The following is a 27,901-nucleotide window of genomic DNA, read 5'->3' as shown; positions in this document are numbered from 1 at the left end:
AACCCCCGCAAGAGTCCCTCACTCAACAAAGAGCAGTTGGCTCCAGTCTCCAGAATTTTCACAGACTCGTAGAGACTACTGGAGGGCGTCCCATCCAAAAAACCTGAATCTCAGCACTGTCAGTCACCCCCAGAGCAGCTGAGTTCCGAGGACGGCCAGCTTTGACTGCCAGAGCTGCTCCCTGAATGTTCTTTCTCAATGTCACTAGCTCACTGTTTCCTTTTGCCCTTCAAAGCCGTCTATTATTTAATATTCCAACCTGATTCTAACAGGAAAGAGCCAGTGTTGACCCTAAGCTTCTAAGGTCACCAACCACTTTCAAAATAGGTGCTGACACATCTTTGGGGTCCCAAAGGAGGATGACATCCCCATGAGATGGCAGTTGGAAGGTGGCTGCTGGACACTAAATGCTAAGGGGAGGGGCCAGAGCGAGGCCATGAGGACAATTGCTGTGCCACTGCAAACAAGGCTGTTATCCCCATTCCATGTTAGAACATTTTTCTCTGGCTTCACATCTTAGCAGCACCTAACATCATCTCTGATACTCTTGTTTATCTGTATAACAGGTGTGATCAATCTGTTTATCAATTTTTCTAGTAAGTGCTTATTTTTCCTTCTTTTTTTCTTTTTACGGCCACACCCACAGCATATGGAAGTTCCCAGGCTAGGGGTTGAATCAGAGCTGCAGCAGCAGGCTTACGCCACAGCCACAGCAACATAAGATCTGAGCTGCATCTGAGATTTAGGCCACAGTGTGTGGCAATGCTGGATCCTTCACCCACTAAGGCCAGGGATGGAAGCCACATCCTTGTGAACACTATGTTGATTGAGTTCTTCACCTGCAGAACAAAAACAGGGACTTCAAAGTAAGTGCTTATTTACAAGAATCATTAGCTCACTTCTCAACATGGAATATAATTCCCTTGTCATAATTTTCCCTAAGCATAACTGATTTACAGCAAAATGAACAAAACACCATATTTTTGAGTGATGGTGATATTTTCACCATATATCGAATCATTTAATGAAGTGTTATTTACACCAAATAGGTACATTTCCAAGATAAAGCATACATTTTGGGGTTGGAGAGAAAGACATTCCAAGCTCTTCTGTTTTCCTTTGATATGAACATTTGAATTTTCTTCACAGACACATCACCCATTGCAATCAAAGCACTGAGCCTCTCAGCACCACCGGCCACACTCCAGCCTAAAAACCCACAGAATAACCACATGAGATCTCTTTGAAGTCAGCTTACACCACATGAGAGGAAGGGAGCAAAGCATGAGCAATGTATGACCTCTGGTCTTGCAAGCGTTTCCAGACGAGTGAGTAATTTATTTGTTTAAAGATCATATTCAGACCATTTCTACATTAGCACCATGGACATTGCATCACCCTTTAATGCAGCCCCTCTATCAAAATATAAAGAAACTCAGGAAAGACACGTTTGGCCACTGCCCCTTAAGAAGCCCAGTATGGTGGTCAGCCAAGGGAGGAGCTGGCATAACTAAAACAGCCATGGAGTCAGTGTGTGCACACGCATGTGTGTAGGAGGAGGTTCAGAAGGAAGGATCTCTGAACAGCTGCTGGCCGAACTTCTCCTCATAAGGATTCCACTCTACTCCTGGCACTTCCCCAAGCATCACCCTCAAGAAAGATGCATCCTAGGGAATTCCCTCTGTGGTTCGGTGAGTTAAGGACCCAACTAGTTTCCATGAGGATGTGGGTTTGATCTCTGACCTTTCTCAGTGGGTTAAGGATCCAGTGCTGCTGTGGCTGCGGTGTAGGATAGCATCTATAGCTCTGATTCAACTCTTCGCCTGGAAACATCCATATGCCACAGGTATGGCCGTAAAAAGGAAAGAAAAAGAAAGATGCATTCTGCGGTCAGCCCGCTAGGAATGATCTCCCTCAGGGGGGCAGTACCAGGTCCTGGCAGCAAGGCCCAGAGTGGATTCTACCCTGAAAAATTAAAACCTCAAAGCCTGAATAAAGTGGTCCATTTATAGGTCAGTTAAAAGATAAATACAAGTTTAGCAGGTGGGAGGGAAGAAAAAAAAAATCTCTAAAACAATGGTGTCATTTTTTGCACTAAAACTAAACCCGCTCTATTCCAATTATCCTTCAGATTGATAAGGGAAATCAGCTTTAGGAGGAATCAGCTCGAAGTTTGCCAGAGCCAAGCTCCCCATTGCCATCCACCTTTGGGAAAAGGAGTGAGTCCACGGCACACTGGCTGTGCAAACAGTCAGGCTTGGTATGCACAGCTGTGATGCTTCTCTCGGGAAGACGGCCTTCCACTCCCAGATCTGACAGTTGAGTCCAGAGTCTACATTACACGGGACTTCCTTTTGGTTTGCTCCAGAATTCAACGATGAAAAAGAAGCACAAAGAGCCGTATACTCAACATCTACATTCTCCAATCAATCTTTCACTTCATTTGCTTTGTCGTAAGCTAACTTCAGTCTCTCACCTAAACATCTAATAATCCATTCCCTCTATCTACTTATGTATCCATTCATTCATTCATTTATTCTGCTGCATTTTAAAGTAAGTTTGGATGAGAACATTTGCTAGCTCAGGTGGCCAGTGGCTTTATTTGTATCTAATGCAATGAAAACAAAATGAACAAATTGCTATAGCATCTGTAACAAGAGGCATTTATGTGCATTTCCACATTTTGTCTGGTTCGGATGAGGATTATTTTCCTGTGGTGAACTGAAAACAATAAAAGCATTTTCCTGTATTGTATTAATTCTTAAAACTCTGCACAATTTAGCTTAGGAGCTAGACCTAACTATTTCTATGGCATTTTTGCAATTGGATGGGGCCAAGTGTTTGTTCTTTGGTCTGTCCCCTCTGATTTCATGTTCTGGATACTGCACAGCTCAATTCAATAATATCTGTGTATATGGTTCTTATAACAAGATTTGAGAATAACTGGTGTGTGTTGAATAGTAACACGAGCAAATATTTTTATAGAGCACATCACGTATTTGGTAATAGAGCAAATGTTTCTCATGAATTATCTCATTTAATCCACAAATAGCTCTATTGCCATTATGTCATTGAGATTTGAATAGATTAATAAACCTATTTAAACCTACAGGTTAATAGGTTAAAAAGGTTAAATAACCTAAACAAACCTGCAAAGACTTACAATAAGTATGTGTTCAGCAGAGCAGGGATTCATATTTGTGTTCATTGCTACAACGAAAGCTCTATACCATACAGGATATCGTTAAGGTAGTATGAATGCTGTGTACCCTTTTCTTGGATAACTGGCATTTAAAGTATCTGTAGGGTCCTTAAAACTATGTTATACATATAACACCTTAATTCTATACAAACAGAAAATATAGATAAGCCTAAAGGGATATAAACCTTTTTAACCTTTCCTTAGGCTTTTTTCCACTTGAAAACATTTTGAAAATAAAATACACTCTGACAGCATCATTTACTGAGGCTGCATGACATGGCAATAGTAAAGTGACTAAATAATCGTATCTTTGAACACATTATGATAGTTCATTTTATGTGTCACCTTGACTGGGCTGAAGGATGCCAGAGAGTTGGTAAAACATTGCTCCTGGGTGTGTCTGTAAAGGGCTCCAGGAAGAGAAGCGCATCTGAATCCACAGACGCGGGTAAAGAAGACCCCTCCCCGTGCAGGTGAGCTTCGGGTGGGCATCAGGTGGGCATCAGCCTATCTGTTGTGGCCTTGGCAGAATCAAAAAGGCACAGGAAAGGCGAGCTTGTTCTTTGCCTGAGTCAGGACATCCTTCATTTCCTGTCCTGAGGTATTAGTGCTTTTAGTTCTTGAACCTTTCAACTATGAACTTCAGCTTATAGGCAGCAGACAGTGGGACTTCTTGGCCTATTCCTATACGAAATTCTCTCCCTCTCTCTCTCTCTCTCTCTCTCTCTCTCTCTCTGTGTGTGTGTGTGTGTGTGTGTGTGTGTGTGTGTGTGTGTGTGTGTGTGTGTGTCTCGCTCACTCTCACTCTTGCTCTCTCCTATAGTTGTCCTGTTTTTCTGGGGAAACTTGACTAATTGACATGCAGTGTAACAGAGTCTAACCTAAGTGTTATACCTAAAGAGGTGCTGACTTATTCAATCCTCACGGGAATCCGATGAAGTCGGTAATAGTATTTACTCCATCTCAGAAAGGAGGACACCAAGGAAGGGAAATTTTAGTAACCTAGCCAGGGTCACATAAGGAGTCACTTGTGGAGCTAGGATTTTATCCAACTCTGGAGTTCACTCTGCTAAGTACAATATAATACAGGATTATAACGATCTGGAGGACACACATCTTATATTTCTGTTATTTAGTTAAGTGGTCTGTCTTTGAGGGTAAATCGGTTATTTCCAGTTTTCAGCATTTATAAACATTTGGATACACACACGTCTCTTTCCTTGCCTGACAATTTTCATCAGTAAATTTATAGGAAATCGAGTTGGTTGTGTAAATGGGTGTCTTTCCAGTTGTCCATTTCTGTTTCCATACTGACCTTTAGAGAAGCCCGTCAGAGTTACTGTCCCACAGGCAAGGTCAAGGAGTATCCATTTCTGCGAAGCTTCTCTCACTCTGGTTACCACAATTGACTTGATTCTTGTCAAATTTGCAGGAGACACAATGGCCCTTGCCTTGTATTCCAACTGCTATTTTTTTGAGGACTGATAAACTTTTCCCACAATTTCATGGCCACGTTAACGCTTGTGAAGTCTGTGCTCCGTCCTAATTGCCCATGCTTTCCTCTGGGACTTCACATTACCTGGAAACCCATCATTTTAAGAGGATTGATCTTTGCCAACTATGTGCGGTGGGGGGGGGGCAGGATATGTATTCTTTGCCTTTTACCCTTTGAATGATAAACTGTGAGATGGTCATTATCTTTAAGTGAAATGTAAACATCTAGGGATTATAAGCTGTGGGTTGGGATCGAGCGTTGACACTTTCCGTGTAACGTTGGACAAATCACAGCACCTGCCAGCCCTCGGTCTCCTCACCAGGAGAAAGGAGGAGCCCATCTCTGCCATCCTGACAGTGCCTTTCAGCACACAGGGATGTGGGGCTTGGCGAGGAAGAGTGAGGGTCCCTCAAAGCTGGGAGTTTCTCCCTCGCCGAATCCTTGCCCAGCCCCGTTTCCCTGCTGGACCAGTGGTTTCTTCAGGACAAGAGTCACCTCTTGGTCACTCTTTTCATCTACCCACATCATGTTTTTAACTGTTTCATCTTGTTTTCTTTTTTTAATGGCTTCACCCTCAGCCTGTGGAAGTTCCTGGTCTAAGGATCAAATCCGAGCTGCAGCTGCAAGCTTTGCCAAAGTTGTGGCAAAGTCAGATTCTTCAACCCGCTGGGCCTGGCCAGGGATCAAAACCAGGCCTCCATAGGGACCTGAGCTGCTGCAGTTGGATTCTTAACTCACTCTGCCACAGCAGGAACTCCCATGCTTTAGACTCTTAATGGAAGATCTAAATGAGAACCTGAGCATGTTTCCCTCCAAGAATAATGCGCAGGTAGCTTCTTCTGATCAAATAAATAAATAAATAAATAAATAAATGCTCAAAATAAAGCAGTTTAACAAATTGCTTTAAAAAATGGATTGATTTTTCTCCTCCCATTTTTCTTTATTATTATTAAATTTTGATCTCTGCAATCTGCCTCTTTTTTCTCCAGGGTGTTTTAATTAGATAGTAGACTTTAAAAATAGGGCCTCCAGTATATTAAGAAAGTTGCAGTGGCATTTATGTGGGACAGCTGGTAGATTTCTGATTTGAGAGGATTTTTTTTTTTATTCTGTCATCTGAACTTTGCTTTGGTAATGCTGCAAATTAGCAGCTATTCATTCTTTAATGAACAAGAGTCCATGTAAATTCCAACTGTGAATAGGCAATCAGGATTTCCTTGGATATAATGGGTTATTTACCAGGCTTCCATTTCAATTTTGAACTCTTTGCGTCTTTAAACACCATCCTATGTAATTTTTCAGCCATCTAATTGCACATGTATATATTTACTATATAGATACTGCCTTTGTGCCTATATCTGCTCCAAATTGCTTTACTGAAATAACGGCGAAAGCTCACTCTACCTGAAGTGGATAGAAAATACTGAGTTCAGCAAAGAACAGTTCTTCAAAGCTTTGACGGAAGAGCAGATCATGTTGGGAGCAGACCCTTGCAATGCTTTTCCGAGGAATCCGGGTGCCATGACTACAGTGAAAATTGGCGGCGATCACGCATGTGCAATTGTAGACATTTCCTTTTTTTTTTTTCCATTTTCCAAATTGTTTACTTCAAGAATATTCTTCAGCTGTGGGAAGGATGATCTATCTCTGTCGCGGTTTTTTGGTCGGTTTATTTTGTCGTTTTTTTCCTATTTTCTGATATGTTTTAGACCCATCACATTCTGAAGATCATGAAGACCCAGGGCTACTGGGCTGAGCTTGGTTTCAGGGTCTGCACGTTGAGCAGGAGACCTAAAACTGTCTAGGATTAAGAACAAATGTAATGATTGCCTTACTTGCCTCTCTCATTCCCCATCCCACCTTATTTCCTCTGATGGAACCCAGCAAGGAGGAACATGCCAAAGGCTGCATAGGTCACCCCAGGGCGTGAACCCACGGGTGTCAGGTACCCCAGGAACGCCCACCAATCACCCCTCACCACGCTCTCCTAGTGGGAGCTCAGCAAATCACATCACTGCCTGGGTGTCATGTGTCCCCCTTTTTAGCCTAAATGGAGATTTCCGAAAGTCTCATTTGTCTTTTAGGGACGTGAGAGATCTAACATTTAACGACAGCTCTCCTCAGTCTAACCCGAAGTAATCTGTTTTCAACACAGTCACCCCAGTTATGCATTTCGACATGTTTATACACGTTATATACACTTTGATAGATACTGTTTGGAAACCAGTCATCATTCTCAAAGCTGGAATTTGTGTCTGTTCCTTTCGGGACTCAGCATATTCACCTGTGAACCTGTGCAGAGTCCTTGAGAGCCCGGCTGAGCACGAGCTCCTCCTGTGAAGTCCCCCAGCTGCCGCGGACACTCAGGTCACTAGAGTAAAATGCACGGTGAAAGCTCTCATGCAAAAGACATGGTCCTTCTCCCAAGGCAGAGGTCACTGGCTTTGCACCCTCTGGGCCTCCTCGTGTAGTTTCCAGGGTGACACAAAGCATCCAAAAGGCTTTTATTTTTAACAAGATGGACAGCAGGGCAGCAACTTCAGTTCCATTATATAAGACTATATATTTGCTGTAAAACATTTCAAAATGAATAGGCCGGTTGAACCACCACCTCTGGCAATCCACTCTGCTCCCTTCACTTGAGGCTCTCTTGGCATCTGCAAAGCTGACCTTTCCACAGCCTTTGGGAAGGGGCTCTCCCTTCCTCTCTAACGGCGCCCCCATCACAATCCCGCCGCCTTCCCCCTCCCAAGGCACTGCTGGCTCAGCACAGGAAGGTCAGAGGGGAACTCCATTCATACATTCCAGGCCAGTGGAGGGCTCCCCTTTCTTACAGTGCCCCGATTTTGTTCTCCCCTTGGTGTTTTGAGGCCTAGGCACCCAGCTGATTCATGGAACAGCCAGAGCACCTCCCCACACTGCAGGATGGTCCAGCCGCCTGAGCCACCTTCCCTTCCCCTCAGTATGCGCACAAGGGCCCTGGCCTTCCGCTGTGGTGGAAAAGACGGGCTGCTCAACCCTCTGGAGCTGGCTGTGTAACCAGCCTCCTCCTGCTGCCTGTAGTCCTGAAATGCAAATTGAAACACGTGGCCTTCTTACTGGAAAGGGAGGAGCCTTCTAAAGTCCAGGGAGAGACCCCTGGACTTTGTGACATTGCCCAGAGCCTTAGGGAGTCCCATTTGCTCCTGTCAATGTGCTGCCCCTCCTGCTCTGCTCGCACCCTAGTCCCTTGGCTGCCCTGAGGGGTGTCCTCACACTGGATCACTCCCAACCCCCTACCCCCTCCTTCCTCCTGGAAGCATCACAATCCTACTTTCCCCCAAGAGCTATCTAGTCCTCCAGGCATCCCTCCTCTTCCGGCTCTCCGTGTGCCCAGCTACTTCCCCACCTCCCATTCCCCCCCTCCCCCCTGCAGTGGCCAGCCGGTGGGCATCAGCCAGGTGTTGTCCCCACTGGACTGAGAGCAAGCAGGCTTGTGGGAAGCCCTGCGGTTTAGGTGCATTCCTTACTAATCATGGATGTACATTAAGATCAGTTTCCAGGACCCATTTATTGGATGCATCTAGAAGCTCTTTAAGGGACACCTTGAACCTCCAGCCTGAACGTGCCAGTGTGGCAGGGCGGCCCCCTCAGCCTGGCCTGATGCAGATCTGGGCTCTGTCACTCAGCCTTTCTGCTGTCATGTCTCACTGCTCAGGGTGCCGTGGGCCCACAGCCCAGCCTGGGACAGAGGGAGGGAGGAGGCTGTGACCCGAGGCCGCCCCCCCAGAGAGGCCAGCAGGGGGCTGGAGGGCTTTGAGGCTCCAGGGGTCCCTCCTGCTTCCTTGGATTAGTCAATTAGGTAAATATTACTCCTGGTCCGTCTGGAAAGAAACCACAAACAAGGTGTTCTGCAAATGGAAAAGCTGGCCCGACAGCGACGCGTGATCCAGGTGGGTCCCTGCCTTGCGCTCCATCAGGGTAGGTCATTAATATGCTAAAAAACTCTGCAGCCAATCAGCTCCCACGGAGAGAGCTCTGCAGCCTTCATGAATAATCCATGCAGCACCTGGAGGCATGAAATTTTCATAGGCAGCCGAGGTCTGGAGCTGTGGGTGTGGGGAAGCCAGAGTCCCAGACACGCCTGGTCTGGGAAGGGCTCCAAGCAGGAAGCCCCCCCCCCACAGACCTGGGCCTGGGTGCAGCATAGACCCCATTCAGGAGAGCGGGCTGGGCTTCTGACCCTTGGCAGTGGGCCAGGGGATGCTAAGACTGGAGCACTTCAATCTCTGCATTACAAATAAAAGAAAAAAAAATGGAATTTATTTTCTAAGAATAGCTCTGAGTCCTGTTCTCTAAGAGAGAAAGATGTCCCCCACCCAGCCCTCTCGGAGCAACCGCTGGCCCTCATGCCCACGCCTTGTCCTGCAGACCATCCTGATTCAAAACCAGTTCCTCTTGGATATTAGAAAACCTATCCAACCTATAAAGAGCCTGGGCTGCAAGTCTACTCAATGGTTTGTAATAACCTGTACTGGGGGGAAAAATGGATATATGTCTATATAACCGATTCACTTTGTACACCGGAAACTAACAACATCATAAGTCAACTATATCTCAATGTAATTAAAAATAATAATAATAAAGAAGGAAAAAGAAAAAAAGAGCTTGGGCAGAAACACCAAACCCACTTGCTCTCTGGCCAAGCTTCTTCTTTTTGCTCTGGACTTCTCTGAACCTCCATTTTGCTCTTTGTGAAAGAAGTGGGAGCTACCTACCCCCCAATCTGTGAGAATTAAATGGGATGTAGTAAAATTACTGAATGGGCACATTTTTTAAACATCAAGTCTCCCCTATATCTCCCCCCATCTCTGACTCACCAAGGCCGCCCTGCCCACCAGTTAAGCTCATCTCTCTCCACCAAGAGGAAAGTCTTTCCTTAACCAGAATTTTATTCCAGACCCAGACTGTTTATTGAGTAATCAGGTATGAAAAGCTTTCAGATGATTTAAAAGTAGGAGGAGATTGTTTCCCAGAGTTAAAACATTAGCCTCGTCTAAGTCAGAGTCTATTTATCACATTAATGAGTATTGTTATTTAAGTGCTTTGTGCTTTTATCTTCAGGTGTTGATTTAAATCTCTACTAGTCTCTTTCATTTACTCCATTATGCCAATAATTCTCTGTTGCTTTCACGATTCATTTGTTTTCTTCATCGCTCCACTCAACTTGATGTGTTTTGATATTTCATGGCTCCCATCTTCGTTTGCCTCCTTCGAGTTTTAGGAACACAAGCCCTTCAGCAGACGGGAGGCTCCAATTCATTTCCAAAGGAGCTTTGGTTCTGCTGAGGAGATCTCCCCCCACCCTTTTTTCTTTTAATGATGAGGATGAAGATGTTGTTTTGGAAATATTAAACTGAGGCACATAATTATTTACAACATGTTAGTTTCATAAGAAATTCAGTCTGTTCAAGTACGGGATACAGTTGTTAAAAGAAACCTGCTATCGCACAGGTAGGGACTGGGTAGCAGTGGGTACCCGAAGGGGACTTTCCAGCTTGGATGCCGTCCAAGGATGCCCAAGGATGCATTCTTGGTTCATGCTACCTGCCGTGCGTTCCTGCACTTTCTCCAGCAATTCTGTCCCAGACTGAGGAAGATACAGTTGTGCTGTAAGAGCTCTCTATGCTGTTTCTCCACCCCTGCAGGCAGGACTTGTCCTTGGCTTTGCACCTTGCTAGGTCAGCCTACCGGATAGTCCTCTGCCCTCAGCTGGTCTAACTGCTTCAGGGCCCCTGTGAGAAGTTTATTCAAGGAAGGGTTTACTGCCCCTGACCCTCCCCAGCCTCCCCTGAGGTCAGCACAGGTGGCCAGGAACTGGTTGGGTTTCAGATGGAAGGCTCACCTGTGTTCTCTGCAGTCACTTGTGGCTGGAAGGGTCTTGGACAGCCTCAGGTGACTCTGCAGGGACTCTAGGCCATGGGGGAATCTGCTGATGGCCATAATGCCCTGTGCTGTATCTTTTCAGGAGTTGCTGAGCCAGGGACATGGGCATTGCCAGGGTATCTTCTATCAGGCCTGTATCCTCATGGACTTTTACGGGAATTGGAGGCATCGATAGTCATAGTTGTATGTTTAATTTTGAAGAGACTGATTCAAGGAGAAGCAAACTAGCCACAGAGTTTCTACCTTCCTAGAAGAAAGACAGCATGCATTTTTTTTTTTTAGATAAGCAAAAATGTGTGTTTTTAATTGAAAATGTGTTGGTGTCCGAATGAAAACTTACCTGCATGCAAAAGCCTGGACACGAATTTCTAATGGTGAAAACTTGGAAGCAGCTAAGATGTCCTTGCATAGATGAATAAATAAATAAACAATGGTATGTCCAGCCCATGTAGTGTCATTCAGCAATAAAAATAAAGGAGCTATCAAGGAGATACATGGAAAAACCTTACTGTGTATTGTCAAGGGAGAGAAGCCAGTCTGAAAAAACTGCAAAGGCTACATACGATCTGATTCCAACCACATGATGGAATCTGGAAAAGGCAAAACTACAGCAACAGTAAAAATATTAGTGGTTGCCAGGAGTTCAGGAGTAGGGGAGGAGAAGAGGAATGAAGAAGTGGAATGTAGGGAATTTTTAGAATAGTGATATTATATAGATATATATATATACACACTATTTTTACTATTATATTATACTACATTGGTGGGCAAATGACATTATGTATTGGATAAAACCAGTAGAATACGCAAAGCAAAGAGTGAGATCTATTGTAAATAATGAACTTTAATAATATTTGGTTTGTCCGTTGTAACAAATGCACTGTCACAATGCAAGGTAATAATAGGGGAAACTATTAAGTGCGGTGGAAAGGGGGAGAGGGGTTACATGGGACCCCTCTCTACTAAGCTTTCTAGAAAACTAAAGCTACTTTGGGAAATAAGATCTATTAGTTTAAATTAAAAAGGCATATTTTGAGCCCTTAGGTCAACCTCACTATAAACCGGATCAGAGAACACATTATGAGAAACACATTAAACATCAATGAAAAATTATAAATCTCCAATTCTTTACTTGGCTTTAGCATAGAAGCTTTTTAAAAAGGGCTAAAAGAGGACAACTGTCAACATTTTGAACAAGTTGAGTTGATGCCTGACTTTAGGAGACACTTCCTGTCTGCATAAGATGCATCAGAACACACTGAGTTTCAATCAGCTGCCATAGAAATATTCATCAAAATCCATCAGACGAGTGAAGGGTAATTTCAGAAAACACTCTCCACATTATAAGATGCTTTGAAGGAAAGTTTCAATGTCCTGGAAAGTCCAAATCTGCTTTCACAAGAAGCTGAAGGACAGAAGAGTGAATGAAGTTATTCGATGGAAAAGAATGCAAAATTCTAAAGTGAGACTGAGTCTTTGGATGGATACTTGCAAAAACTGAGCGTTTGGGCTGCTGTTTTGGAAAAGACAGCATGGATAGCAGGAACTTGGAAGCAGGCATAATCCACGGTCCTGAAGATGGAGACCGCCGAGAAGATGAATCAACGCGGTTTCAAAGCAACCGATTGATGCCGCCAAGTTAAATATTTATTCTGAAACTTTTGAAGGAGAAATCAAATGTATACTAAGTTAACTGAAGAAGATGAAATAACCCATGCACTTAAAGATCACATGAAAAGTCTCCAAACTAAGAAAGCTTCATTGTCCTTAGAAAAAGCAGAGAAGTAGAAGAAATTACTTCAGAGGAAACTTCAAATCTTCACAGAAATGAATCAGGAAGAAAAATTAATTTTCACCAAATATCCAACTTAGAATTTATGCTGCAAAGATAAAGGAGAAGTTTTCCAAAGCAGAAGGAATTGTAGTGTATGCAAAGATCTGGATCTCCACAGAACACATGCTGAAATTCTCTCAGAGATACTTGAAAGCATCCGTGGCTATTATCAAAAGCAACTTACTCCCCAAAAAGAAAAAATTGTGAAAGCAGATTAAAAGCTCTGTTGACTGAGAGAGATCTATTATCTTAAGGTAACTAAAAAAATGCATCAAACAAGATCATGTTGAAGAAGAATTAAAAAGTTTTACATGGCATCTATATACTCGATATTACAAATTTGGTATTTGGCAGAGGCCCAGGAGACCACCCAGGAACCCTCAGGCTGACCAGAATCCCAGGGAGCATGGAGCCTCACTGACTGTGATAGGTTCCAGATCCCTGGTCCTGTTCCCAGTGTGGACCAGCCCGTACCCACCTACAACTTCCTTCTGGTCAACCCCATCCTGCAGCATTAACTCCTCTCCAAGAGCACAGAAGAGCTTGTTCTGCTGCACCTGACAATGGCATGGCCCGGGGACCTGCTTTCAGTTAAACCCTCCCACTGAACCGGGTGCCACTGGCCCAGGTTGTGTTCTTACACCTCGTCCCCTTGTCAGATGTGCCAGAGGGCTCCCAGGGAGCAGCTCCTGACTGGGGGACCCTAGCCCAGTGCCACCAGCCCTGTACCAGTGACCATTCAGCAGCATCTGATATTGCCCTGTTCAGGGAGGCTGGAAGGTCAGGGCACTCACTCTTCCTCGCCCTGTGCACCCATCCCTCAGGATCCAACGGGGTGACAATGCTGCCAATCTGAGCCCCTTAGGAAAAGGTGGAAAGTGGTCTTCAGCGCAGAACTTCCTACATGTCCATTAAAGCCCTAGCCATTCTGTACATGTGCATGTAGATATAGGTACAGTAGACGCTTACTCCACTGGTCAAATGAAATGTCTCCATGTCAAACACTGTGCACACACACCCCCAAAAGAGATGAATCATCTTTAATTTGATCCCACATCCTGAAGAACCTGCTTCTGAAGATCAACACCAAAGCAAAGCACTTTTTTCCTCTACTAAATAAATACGATTTTTTTCTTTCAGTGTTATTGTGACTAAGTGATTATGCAATAACGCAACTGTAAAGTTGACAGGATTATGGCCACTGAACAGTAGTTTGTAACGACAGATTATTTAAATGTGACTCATCAGTTAATTTTTTCATTGACTTAGTCGTTTTTCAGGTAGCATTGTTATAGTATATTTATTGTTGTTAACAAGTCTACAAAATAATCTGGAAACATAGCAAAATTTTTCCTTTCTCTTTCTTGTAAAATAATTTTGATTTTTTTCTATTTATGTTATTGTTATTTAAATGATGATACAATATCTCAAATGGAGATGATAAGGTGATATTTTAGAGTTATGTTCTTATAACTGCTCATTTTGTAAGTGTATTAGTAGAAGAGTTTCATCTTGTTTTATCTGCAGAGAATTTAAATGCACCATTTTTGTAATTGCTATGTAACAATAACTCTATTGATCCAGAAAATAGGAATAGTTTTCTTAATGTCGTTTAAAATTTTCTCTCATTTGGTTTCACTACAGATAAGCAATTACATAATTACTGAAATGAAAACGCCATAGAATTATAATTCTTGGGATAGTGTTTTATATTTTCTATCTTCTTTCAACATGAATTTCATGAACAAATGACTTCCTTCTTTCTTATCTCACGCTAGTGTGGAGATAGCACTTCCGTTGTTGCTGTTTACAATTCTCCCAGTTGGCCATAGTAAGAATTTGACCTGAGTGTTTCACAATTAGACTTGAAACTCAAAGGTAATTTCCACACACCAAGGCCTATTCCTTTTCTCTGGTTCTAAAACTGCTGTATTTACCTTCGTAAACCTGTGTTTTAAAAAATATATTGGGAGACATTTCACACGTCTAAATGCCTCTACTTCAACATCTCTTGGGTACAATGGCTTTTAGGGATTCTGGGGAGCCCCACCTCTGGGAAGCTGTTGTCTCCGCCAAGGAGTCCAGCTCTGGAAGAGATCAGCCGGGTTTTTCTGGAGAGGCAACCCGGCATCCCAAACTTGGTTCTACAGCACCTTCCTCTGTCCTGATCGGCATCTGCCATTACTTCAGCCAGCACATCAAAGGAGAAAACTCGAAGACATGAAGGGATCATTGGGGTGTCTCATGGGGAGTCTGAACTTGATTTACCTTTTTTGTTTGTTTGTTTGTTCCTTTGGATCTTCCTGTTTTCAATTTTATTTTTTGCCAATCTATAAAATATATGCTTCTTTTTTAATATTTTTATAGTTGATTTACAATGTTGTCGATATCTGCTGTATGTACTTCTTTATTGCTTTGCTAGCACCTACTGTTTATTTTTTCCCCATTTTATTATTTTTTTAATTACTCAATGAATTTACTACATTTACAGTTGTACAATGATCATCACAATCAAATTTTATAGAATTTCCATCCCACACCCGCAGCGTATCCCCCCCACCCCCAAACTGTCTCCTTTGGAAACCATAAGTTTTGATTTTTTTTTTTTTTTTTTTGTCTTTTTGCCTTTTCTAGGGCCGCAGTCACAGCATATGGAGGTTCCCAAGCTAGGGGTCAAATCGGAGCTGTAGCCACCGGCCTACACCAGAGCCACAGCAACTGGGGATCCGAACCGCGTCTGCAGCCTACATCACAGCTCACCGGATCCTTAACCCACTGAGCAAGGCCAGGGACCGAACCCACAACCTCATGGTTCCTAGTCGGATTCCTTAACCACTGCGCCACGACGGGAACTCCTGGAAACCAAAAGTTTTTCAAAGTCTGTGAGTCTTTGAAGCCACAACTGGCCTCACCCTCCTTGAGCCAATCTCCTCAGGGTTTCCTGCTGAGAGGAAACCTTAACCTTAACCGAGAAAGTCCCTGGGGGGAACGTGAATTCACTCAGGTGTGGGCCCGCTGACTCGCTCAGTTCCCAACGCCCCTACTCCCTTTTCATAAATGCCCCTCTGTACACAGGTGTACACAGGCATACACAGACGTAAGACTCTCCTCTTCTTTGCTATGGAGCTTCCACTGTGTGGTGTCTTCTCATGCTGATGACAGTCAAGGCAACGTTAGCAAGGTAACAGGTGAGTGAAATCACAACCTCACGTTTGGCACCAAAAGCAGCAGGAAGTAGAAGAGAGGAGCTGTCCATGGGCGGTGCAGTGTGCCAACCTCCCACGGCACTCCATAGGGCACAAAGGAAGAGGCAGGAAGGAGCGGTGGTGACCTGGTGGCAGGGGACACCTAGATTCCTGCCCCCTCACCTCAGGCATCAACCAAATGTATGTGTAACTGGGCAAAAAGCCCTCCTCTTCAGTAACTCTGTTTAAAGTGAGAAGAGTAGAAAGACCTATATTTCTTCTCCCTGTATAAATCCTATCATGAAATAGTCTTCTTTTCCCCCTACCAAACAAATACCATCATTAAGTAAATTGTTTTGTTTGTGGTTTTGAGATTTTTGTTTGTTTGTTTGTTTGCTTTGTTTTTTCAAGGATGGTATTGCTACATTAAATTAATATAATTACGTCAAAAAAACTTAAATTCTCTTGTTGTTTTTGCATTGGTGCTAAGCCCTCAACAACTCAATTAGGAATGAGTAGCCAGGAATGGTGTGTAAAGTAAATTTCATCATTAAATGCTCCATTTGTGTGACCAAGGCTAACTCAACAGCCTCACCAGCTCTGCACCTCTGTTTATGCAGTTCTCAACAGGCTTCAATGAGCATTCACTAAAGTTTTATTTATAATCCCTTTCTAATTTAAGTGAGGTCTGTAGTATTACCACAAAATGTTAAGTCTTTTTAGTAAAGTGACTTAGGAAAGTATCATTCTTTGCTAAGTGACAGACCTAAAACTAGAAACCAGATGTCTCATTGAGAATTAGAAAGAAATAATGGTTCAAAATCACTCCTTATTGAATCTCTACCAGATACCAGGCTCTCTGCTAAGGGTTTTCAGGCTTTATTTAATTTATTCCTAAAAATAGCAAAGTAAGTGACTTTATTGCAGTATTATTGGTGAAGAAATTGAAGCTTACAAAGGTTAACTAGCTGGCCCAATGGCAGAGCAAGAATTTGAAGCCAAATGGTTTTGACCATCAAACCCATTCTCTTTCCATTTTGCTATGCTGTCTCTAATCCAACAGGACTTTCATTGATTAAATATCTCCTCCTCTGTCAGGTTTTATCTTCTTCTCTGCCAGGCACTTTCACATGCAAATAGGAATCTCATTTGACCCTGGGGAAATGCTGTGCAAATTGCTTTTTTAAAAATAATTTCCAGATAGGAAAATTGCAGCTCCATGAAGGAGGGGCAGTTTCCCCAAATCACTTGACTGTTATGTAGCAAAACCAAAATTCCAGACCACAATTCTGTAATGGCCCCACAGGCTGCATCCCACGTCTCCTGTTGTCTCTTCATTAGAATGAACTTCTTGTGCTGTCAGAGACCTTAGCATGTGGATGGTTTCATGCAGCATGATGGGAAATTCATCCTAGAAGCTCAGTGAGCACATTATGAGGGAATGTTTGAAAATATGAAGTGCATGGGACCGAGAAAACCCTTTCCCAATCCAGGATGGGGATTGTGTCCTAGGTTCCTCCTGTCTTCTGGGCATCTCCACTTTACTCCCCTCCCCAGGAGGCTGACCACAAGGACACCATAAATCAGCCCTGTTGCAGGAGCCTGGCTTTGCTTTGTTCAGCTCGGTCCCAACCTGCTCTTTCCTTTTGGAAGTGCTGTAAGCGATGGAAAGAACATGAGTGTTGAGTGAGACACACCTCATTCCTTTGTCTAGATCAATGTTTACAGGTCAGTGATGTGCCAGGCAGCATACTGGGTCCATTGCTGTGGAGTCAATAAGTCTTAGTCCCTGCTCTCCACAGCCTTGCGGTCACATCTGGCACTGCCCCATAGACCGGAAAGAAAGACACACATGCAATTTTAAGTGTACATAGGAATACCTACAATAAAAAAGTAAAAAGCAATTCCACTGATCTTAATAAGGCATTTTACATAACCCAAAAGATCCCAAATATCATTTCAATGTGACATCGATATGACAACTAATAGAGCTATTTTACATTATTTTTTCATGCGATGTCTTTAAAAGGTGATGTGTATTCCACAGGTACAGCACAGCTCAATTTGAGTCATCTGCATGGAAATGTTCTCTGCAGTTAGTGGCTACCGTACAGGACAGTGTAGGTCTAGGAGGAAAGGAAAACGCGTAAGCAAGTACCTGTAATAACATCATCTGGGAGTTCCCGACACGGCTCAGCGGTAACAACTAGTATCCATAAGGATGCGGGTCTGATCCTGGCCTCACTCAGTGGGTTAAGGATGCAGTGCTGCCGTGAGCTGTGGTGTAGTTCACAGGCATGGCTCGGATCTGGTGTTGCTGTGGCTGTGGTGTAGGCTGGCAACTGCAGCTCCAATTTGACACCTTGCCACAGGAGTGGCCCTGAAAAGCAAAAAATAAAATAAAATAAAATAAAATAAAATAAAATAAAATAAAATAAAATAAAATAAAATAAAATAAAATAAAATAAAATAAAATAAAATAAAATAGAATAGAATAGAATAACATCACCCTGGGCTGAGACAACCTGTGTCTCTGTGTTGTGCATTGCTCACATTCAACTGGCAAAGAGGAAGATACCAGCATAAATGGGAACTCGCTTTGGTTCACATCATACCATTAGTGTTTGTGGTGATGCAGGTGGCGGGAGGGGAGAACTTACAATTCAAGAGAAAGCCTTAGCGACACAGGAAGACCGAGAAATATGCTCAGGATCCTCCAGAAATGCCTTGCTTTGGTGCAAATCAGGATGTGGTCGAGGGGCTCTGATCTGCTTTCCATGTTATTAGGCTCCCTAGGAAAGCTGAAAATTCATTCCACAAATTCTTTAAAAAATAATTGACGAAGATGTGTCTACTTGCAGAATCAGAGTTTAATTTTGCTGAAGCTGGGCTGTGTGAGAAGTGAAGGTGCTTAAGGCCTGACATCTCGAAATAAACCTCAGTAAACCCTCGGAATTGAACGGACCCACTGACCACACTCCACGGCGAAAATCCCAGGGGAGATGTAATGTGTGTGTGTCTTTACTGAGATTGCACATACTGCATTTTAAATTTATTTATTACTTATTTGTTGTATTTATTCACTTATTCATTATTTATTTTTAGCACTTTGGTTTGATGTTTTATGGATGCTGCCTGCTGGAACATCAATGTTAAAGAAGCCTGTTGGTTTTTATTTTATTTTTTTAATTTTTAAGGCCACGCCCTGGCAGATAGAAGTTCTCAGGCTGGGGACGGAATCTGGGCTGTAGCTGTGACCTGTGCCGCAGCTGTAGCAACTCTGGATCCTTTAATCCACCTACCAGGCTGGGGATCGAACCTGAACCTCTCCCATGACCCGAGCTTCTGCAGCCAGATTCTTACCCTACTGCGCCCCAGCTGGACCTCCTAAACCCCGTTATTGTTAATGTATAGTTTTTCCTGACAAGAGTGTTCTCAGTAAGGCCAACTGTGTTAGAGCAAAAACATCTGCATTTCAAGCACAATGGTAGACAACTCATTCAGTTTCCCCTGTAGGTACGAAAAATGTTTCAGACAGGAGGACTCTGTTCAGCTAAACGTGACCTGGGATCAAATCTTACCTCTCCTGATTCCTGCCAAGTCATGTGGGCACATTCCCTTACCTTGGTGAATCTTGGTTTTCTCATTTATAAACATTCTCCTTGCAGGATCTTTTCCAGATGGATTGTATACTGATGGATTGTCACCAGAAATACACTTCCGTAACTCTATGTGTAGACGTAGAATGAAAGAGAAGGAGCTGCCGTTGTGGCTCAGCAGGTTAAGAACCCAACATAGTATCTGTGAGGATGAAGGTTTGATCCCTGGCCTCACTCTGTGGGTTAAGGATCTGGCATTGCCATGACCTGTGGTGTCGGTCACAGACACGGCTTGGAGCTGTTATTGCTGAGGTTCTGGTGTAGGCTGGCAGCTGCAGCTCCAATTCGACCCCTAGCCTGGGAACTTCTGTATGCCACAGGTGCAGCCATAAAAGGAAAAAAAGAAAGAAAAGGAACAGGTCATAACGGATGTGGTTTGTCTTTTGCAAATTGCCGGTGGTAGGCACTCTGGGAGATCCTGTATTGTTTTTTATTTCAATGGTCAGATTTCATTAGAATTAACTTTAATTTCTAATTCATCCTTAACAGATCAGGTGGTTCAAAATTGAAAACAACGATGGAAAAAAAAAACAAAAACAAAAACAAAAACAAAAAAAAAAAGAAAAAGGAGTTCCCGTCGTGGCGCAGTGGTTAACGAATCCGACTAGGAACCATGAGGTTGCGGGTTCGGTCCCTGCCCTTGCTCAGTGGGTTAACGATCCGGCGTTGCCGTGAGCTGTGGTGTAGGTTGCAGACGCGGCTCGGATCCCGCGTTGCTGTGGCTCTGGCGTAGGCCGGTGGCTATAGCTCCGATTCCTGGGAACCTCCATATGCCTGGGAACCTCCATATGCCGCGGGAGCGGCCCAAGAAATAGCAACAAAAGACAAAAAAAAAAAAAAAGAAACAAACAAACAAACAAAAAAACGATGGAGAAAAACGTAGAAAGGGACCAACCCCACGGGCATCAGAGCCCCCTGCCCTTGTTCACGGTGAAGACGCTCAGAAGACGCTCTGGCTTTTCTTCCTGAGAACAGTGCGCTCTCTGCAGGGGCCCCCAAGGCAGGAGAGCCCTGGAAACTGGGACGTCCTGCTGAGGAGGCCAAGAAGGCTGCCCCCAGGACAACCCATTGCTGCGCCTTCACTCCGCTGTGTGTCTGCAGCCTGCTGGGCTGGCCCTCAGACACCACCGACACGCCTACAAGGCGGCTGGAGGAGCCTGCGTCTCCTCGCCCCTCTCCCGAAGGCATTTTCATCAGGTTCTTTTCTGGAGGCCTTTTCTGATGGTTTTGCCTGTCTGAGTTCAGACTTCGTCGTGAAGTTCACACTCCGGAGGAGGTGTTGTCTGTGGTCGTCATCTCTGATGTGGCTGGGAGGTGTCTCTAAGAATTTGCCTTCTCATTCCTGAATGCTTTAGAAAGCTCCCTGGGGTGGCCTGTTCCTGGCCCAGGCGCAGTGTGTCCCGCTCTGCGTGCCCTTGCTCTGAGCTTCACGGGCACCAGCGTTTGGCAGGGTAGCTGCTGGGGACACAAAGTGCTCTGGGCTCCTGCTCTTTGTTGAACATGGGACAGACCCTGTCAGAACCTCCTGGGCTCCTGGCTCATGGGGACGGAAGATGAGAAAACATCATCTTGACCTTTGCTGGCAGGGGCTCCTTGACAACCCTGCAGGGGCGGCGGGAATCCCGTGCCATGTGACGGACACTGCATGGCGACCCCTCTGCTGCCATCTCAGTGGCCTCTGCTAGAGGCTCCCACACTCCTGGGGACACCCAGCTGGGGGCTTGACAGGCTGCATTCTCTGCTTTCTCCTGACACAGCCCCCCTGCAATTCTTAAAGTGCTTTGAGAGGTTTGGGTTTGCCTTTGGTCTGCAGGGGCTCTAAGACCCCCATTTACTTAGTTTATTTAAATCCTGAACTTCTCCAGGTTATCAGAAGGGGCAGTCATGACAGTGGGAAATTCATCCAACCCAAGAGATCAACGGAAGGAAAGGGTGTGGACGTTCACAAAACTCTGCCTTTTGCAATTACAACAAAATGACTCCAATTTTCTAAAGTTTATGTCTGGTTTGGTATTCAAAGCAGACAATGGTTCTATGAAAGAAAAGAAAAAAAAAAAAAAGCATATGTAGGACAGCTATAGAAATTCGTCCAGCCCCCTAGGCCCAGGGTCTTTCAAAGAAATTAGGCCAGACTCAGAAAAACGCAGTCATGGAAAGGTGAGACATAAACACGGTTTTGAAGATGCTTCCCCGCCCGCCAGCGCAAGAAACATTCCTGCTAAGATTCACTGCTGGCAGATACCACCTTATGTTTTCCTACTTGCTTGGTTTATTTTTTCATGTTTCTCTGCTATTGTTACCAACTTTTAAAATTATAGTCATGCAGCTTTTGTATTGTAGAATTTTTTTAAAAAATTTCAGTAAATTGGTTAAAAAGAAAATTCTCTGGGAACTGGCATGGGTGGGACACGTATCTATCTGCTGGAGTTGGTCTTTCTCCCACTGTATTAATTTTTTTGAAATTTATTGTGTTTTATTTTACTTTATTTTCTTATTTTATTTTTGCTAAAGTATAGTTGATTTAAAATGTTGTGCCAATTTCTGCTGTACAGCAAAGTGACCCCGTCATACATACATATGTTCTTTTCTTAATATTATTTCCCATTATGTTGTCCCAAGAGCTTGTATATGGTTCCCTGTGCTGTATAGCTGGACTTCGTTGCTTATCCATTCTAAATGTAATAGTTTGCATCTACTAACCCCAAACTCCTTGTCCATCTTGCTCCCTCCCCCAACCCCCTTGGCAACCAGAAGCCTGTTCTCCATGTCTGTGAGTCTGTTTCTGTTCTGTAGATGGGTTCATTTGTGCCCTATTTGAGATTCCACATGTAAGTGATATCATATGGTATTTGGCTTTTTCCTTCTGACGTACTTCACTTAGTATGAGAATCTCTAGGTCCATGCATATTGCTGCAAATGGAATTATATCATTCTTTTTTATGGCTTAGTCGTATTCCATTATATGTATGTATATATATATACACACCACATCTTCTTAACCCATTCATCTGTTGATGGACATTCAGGTGGTTTCCATGTCCTGGTTATTCTCATACATCCTCTGTCACTTGCCTGGAAAGATTTCATGTGAACTCAGAAGACTGTGGATGTCCTCAGCCTGCTGTGGTCACTCCCTGCACCCAGCAGTCTCTCCCTACACCAGACAAGCCTCAGTGACACGGGTCACACTCACAAATCCTAGGCACAACTTCCACATTGCCAGGGCTTACGTGGTTCACTTCACCTAACCTCAAGGTGCTAGATATGAACGCCCTATTAAGTGTAGCTCCTAGCACTTACAAATACCTTTCATGTCACCTCATTGAACAGTCTAATTCTGAGAGACAGGTAAGAGCAGAAAATTCACAAAAGGTTATGGTTTCAATACTGGCCACATGGTTTTCTCACACATTTATGATGAGGCCAGGGCTGAGCTAGGTAGCTCATCTTGGCTCCAGTTTGTGTCAGCTGGGCAGCTGGAAGGAGTTACTGGCTCCCATGCCCTCGAGGATATGCCCCAGGCAGGGGTGCACGTTTCACATGCAAGATAAGCAGCGGGGTGGTAGGCAGCCGACCTGGACCGTGCCATCAACCTGGGTAGCCCATTTCACTGATAGGAAACCCTGCAGGACCGCTGGGGCTAGCTGCACCATCTCCCTGGGGGATAAACAAGGATACACACTCAGGCCAGTTTGCTTGTGAGATTCCCCCTTTGCTTTCATTCCTCTGCTTTGCTCTTCTTGTTGGTGTTCACACTCCATTCCCAAATAAGTTCAAACTCAGAGCTTCTGAGGGTCAGAACTAGAACACGCAATTTGGGGAGGGGGCACACGGTGAAGCTGGTAACAGAGAGAAAGAGAAGCTACAGTCCCCAAGTGGTGCCTCTGTGTGTGCCTTGGGGTTGAGGATGAATGACCGGCAGGGGCTCAAGGAAGACGGGGAGGGGGCTTTCAAACACAGGGCTGCAGATCAGTCCTACACGAACTTGAACGGCAAGATCTTTAAGCGCCTTACACTGGAATTCTAATTCTGTGACATTTATCCGTCTCTGCTTGGGCCTCACCTGAGCATCATGCATGTTTTAAAAATGGGGCCATCAGCACTCTAGCCGACTTGCTTGTCTCTGGTACCAATATCAGCTGATGCAGACTCGTCTGTCCATATTTGGTGACTTCTGCTCCAGCTCAATAAAGTTCACAACTGTTTTAAGCTTTGTCCTAGCAAACTTTCTTTGAATTCAAATGTTCAACTAAAAGTCCATATTGGACAATTTTGAAACGAAGAGGATTTAAAGTAAAATAAATTTATGTTTATATTTTAAAGAAATTTTATACCTTAGCACTTCATTCTTCATGAGAAATACACACACACAGGGATAGACACACATACAATTGACGATTACTTTATGTATGTAAAAAATAAGGTTAATTGTCCTGGAAATTATGCTGTTCCACTCCAATATTTTAGAGGAGGCATGGTTTTTCAAAAGAATTGAACAATCTGCTAATCTTGACTCCACGGCCATGACTCCATCATGCATTCGTGGTACATTTTACCACAGATGCACATAGATTGAAATAAATGAACCATCTTCTTTTATTTTCAAAAAAAAAAAAAAAGAATGGGGCCATCAGAGATAGGAATGGCTGGGGGACCTTGGCTGGTCATCACCTGTCCCATCTCTGGTGGGTAGACTCTTGGGTCAAGCTGCGAAAGAGGGACCCGGTGTTGAGCCACCAGAACTTGCTCTGAAAGTGCTGGGGCCTTGGCTTCAGACTCTGGGCAATGCCGTGCCCTGACAGAATACTTCCTCCATCAGGGGTCCCATAAGCTCCTTCAGAGCCCTGGGTCCCCCTTCCCTGGGGTGTTCTGCTCAGCCCTGGGGATGAGGGGAATGGTACACTGTCTGCTGGGGCACCGGGCTTAGGTATTTCTTCCTTCTAAGTCCTTACAACAGCCGTTCAGCACACTTACCATCACAATTTGGGGCTGGGGAACAGAGGCTGGACAAGGTGAGCCGACTCCCCCAGCCTAACATAGAACAAGGGCAGCCGGGAGGCGCGGAGCCTGTGTCTGACGTCAAAGGGCGGGCCCACCTCCCCTGTGCTGGCCCAAGACCACGGAGAGCTGCGCGGGTGAGTTTGCAGCAGTGATTTCCCTCCGTGCGCTGATTTTCACGCTTGATGAAGGACCCGTTCTCTAATTATTACGTGTTTTAAGTCTGTTCTCCTCAATGGGATAATGAGGCTAAGCAGGTATCCCCATGATTGCATATTTTTCTAGAACGCTGTCCGTGTCTGTCTTGCTGGCTGCAGTGCAGTACTCAATAACTAATTATTCATTAGGTGGCCACTTAGGATTTTAAATGGCTTTCTTGGGGATGTGAAGAGGGCTTTTGCTATCCTCGAGGCATAAAATTTTAAAAGTCAAGTATCTGCGAAAGAAAAACTAAAAAGAACTGTTATTATCTCCACTGGGCCATGCTCACACCCAAAATGCTGAGAGGTCAGGTGGCCCCCGTGTGGACCCAACAGCCAACAGATGTTTCTTTCTTTGCTGCATCACCAACAGCCAGGTAGCTAAGTTATGGGCCAGTGATAAGGCAGAGTACTTGCACAAATTATATACAAAGTGTCCCTTCTCTTGGCAGAATTTAGACGAGCCTTTGTTCTTGATCCGTATCTGTGCCATAGTCAACGTTATTGGTCCGTATCTTTGCCATAGTCAATCTTATTGGTCCGTATCTTTGCCATAGTCAACCTTATTGGTCCGTATCTTTGCCATAATCAACGTTATTGGTCCAGAACTGTTTCTTCCTCTTCTGCACTTAACTGCAGAGTAAGCATATGCCTAATCTTTCCCTACCTCGTTTTTCTCATCTGTCATGTGGGGTTTATTATACTGACCCCACAGAGGAATGGCACCTACTTCACACCTTTGTGGGTTGTGGTGGGAATTCAATGAATAACGGTATGAAAATAATTTAGCCCCGCACCCAGAATAGTGTAGACAAGTAACAAATATTTGCTGTAAGTATTCATTCTGTTTAGCTTAAAGCCCAGTGGGCATCTCTTGATTCATATCTGAAGGGGAGTTAACAGTTATTACTTTTTATACCTTTTTTTTTTTTTTTTTTGCCATTTCTTGGGCCGCTCCTGCAGCATATGGAGGTTCCCAGGCTAGGGGTCGAATCGGAGTTCTAGCCGCCAGCCTACACCAGAGCCACAGCAACGCGGGATCCGAGCCGCGTCTGCGACCTACACCACAGCTCACGGCAACGCCGGATCCTTAACCCACTGAGCAAGGGCAGGGATCGAACCCACAACCTCGTGGTTCCTAGTCGGATTCATTCACCACTGCGCCATGACAGGAACTCCTACTTTTTATACCTCTTTACTACCATTTTGATTTTTTCCCTCATTCACCCCATGCTTAGTTTTTTAATAGCCATTGAACATGAAGAAATGGCCTTTTATATCACATCATTCACATCAAAAGATGAGGATGAGCATAAAATCACAATGTCATATGAGATACACAGGCCGTGTAGTCAGGTAGAATTCTTTACTAGCTAAAGGAGAGGATTTCAAAATAAAATGCCCAAGATCCCCAACTATAATGCTGGGAGAAAATAATAGGATTTTGGTATGTATTTACTTTCCTTTATCATGTTTAAAAAAACAAAAACAAAAAACTGAGCTGCAATGAAAGTTCCTGTACAGATGGGTGTGTAGAAAAGGAAGAAGGAAAACATTTATATATTAAGAATGGAAGGGTTTTTTTCTGTTTGTTTTTTGTTTTTTACTAATTGCATGATCAAAAAAGTCTGGTGGCTGCAGATGTAAATGATGGGCACCAGTTTCGCAGGCGGGATTCAAAGTGGCACAGATGTAGCTGGGTACCCAGGCGGCATACGGACACTACCGTAGATCCTGTGGACTGCCTCCCAGAGAGAGCCGTGACCCTAGACGAGTGCAGTGTCTGACACAGCCCATGGCTCAGTCAGCCTCAGCTGTTATTTCGCTCTGATTAGCGAGGCCCTTTGCTGAGTCCTCTAGGACATCACCTTTTTTTTTTTTTTTTTTTTTTTTTCTCTTTCTTAGCTGCACCCGTGGCAGATGGAAGTTCCCGGGCCAGGGATCGAATCCAAGCTGCAGCTGTGACCTACTGTGCCAGGCTGGGGATCCAACCCATGCCGCTGCAGAGACAATCCTGGATCCTTAACTCACTGTGCCACAGAGGGAACTCCCTGATATCATTTTTAATTGACCTTCACGATCCTCACCCAAACTTTTGTCTTGTTCCATTTCAGGCACAGACGTCAAAGTCCAAAAGAGCATGTGATTTGCTCAGGCAGGCAGGCTCTCCCTTCTAGACCTGAAGCCACAACCAGCCTGTCAGCAGCACAGGGTTCTCCTGGATTTTGCCCTGGTCTGCACAGAGCCTGCGGGAAAGTTCTCACCATCCAGAGAACTGAGGAGTTTGGTGAGAGACCCCAGGCTCTCCTATTCCCTCAGTGGGATACCCAGGCAAGTTCCAAATGCCCCACCCTTCACAGGGGATTTAATTTTAGGATTCAACAAAATCACATATGATAGTATTTTGTAGTTGGCCTCACGATAGCAGCCCTGCTGTGGGAGAAAGAAAACAGGGGTTTTAGTGCCATGGACCCAGCTCTCTGCCCTCTCTATTCACTCGGAAACCTGAATCTTTTTTACTTCCTGTGTCACCAAGGGATGAAAATAGCTAGCCCCTAGGAACTTTAAGATAACCCAAAGTAATATAAATTTCTTACACATAGATCTTAGAAAAATAAAATTGCTGCTACTCTATTTTCCTTTTTTTTTGAAGAAATGTTTTCACTCCAGCTATAATCAAGTCATGGAAGACAACTCAGTGATCTTACAAAACCCAGAAACTGTATCCCAGACAGAAAGGACCATAATTCTTGTTCCACGTTCCTTTTTTAACACCTTCTCTTCAAATCGTAGACCCAAAGGGACCTGGGGACCCCAGCCCTTTCTTACTTCTTAGTTACAGGAAATGGGGCCAGAGGGTTTATACTTCTTGCTCAGGGTCACACAGCAAGTTCATATCAGTGTCAGGGTTAAACCCAGATCCTGGGACTCTTCCTCCAGCGGCAGCTCCTCTTTGACTTCCGCTCTGGTACCATCTGTGGCAACCCTGACCCTGGCTTTACTTACCAGGTATTTCTGTGCCCCAGCGCATGCCTGCTCCGCCCCTCCAGAGACTCCAGACTTTCAGTGTTCAGGCTCTGTGACTGTGTGCCAGTCCTCTGCAGTGGCACCGGTGGGCACCTCCTGACCGCTGTCTTCATTCATGCCTTGCGACCATCTCTTCTGTGTCAACTGGGATAACTAGTCCAGAGCCCTCGGAAACCAAATTGTACCCCAATCACCCCATCGGTGGTGTGGTGCTGGCTCCTGGGGAACCTTTCAACACTTGAGTGGTTTCAGACATGCATACCCAACTGATGAGGAGCGCAGAAGTTTCACATGTGTGCACACACGTGCCCTCATACACAGCTCCAGTACTACACACACAGGTCACAGTGTGCACACAGACTAATGTGCTTGCACA

This window comes from Sus scrofa, chromosome 3 (assembly GCF_000003025.6).
Source record: "Sus scrofa isolate TJ Tabasco breed Duroc chromosome 3, Sscrofa11.1, whole genome shotgun sequence".
Classification (NCBI taxonomy): domain Eukaryota; kingdom Metazoa; phylum Chordata; class Mammalia; order Artiodactyla; family Suidae; genus Sus; species Sus scrofa.
This window is presented reverse-complemented; position numbering follows the sequence as displayed.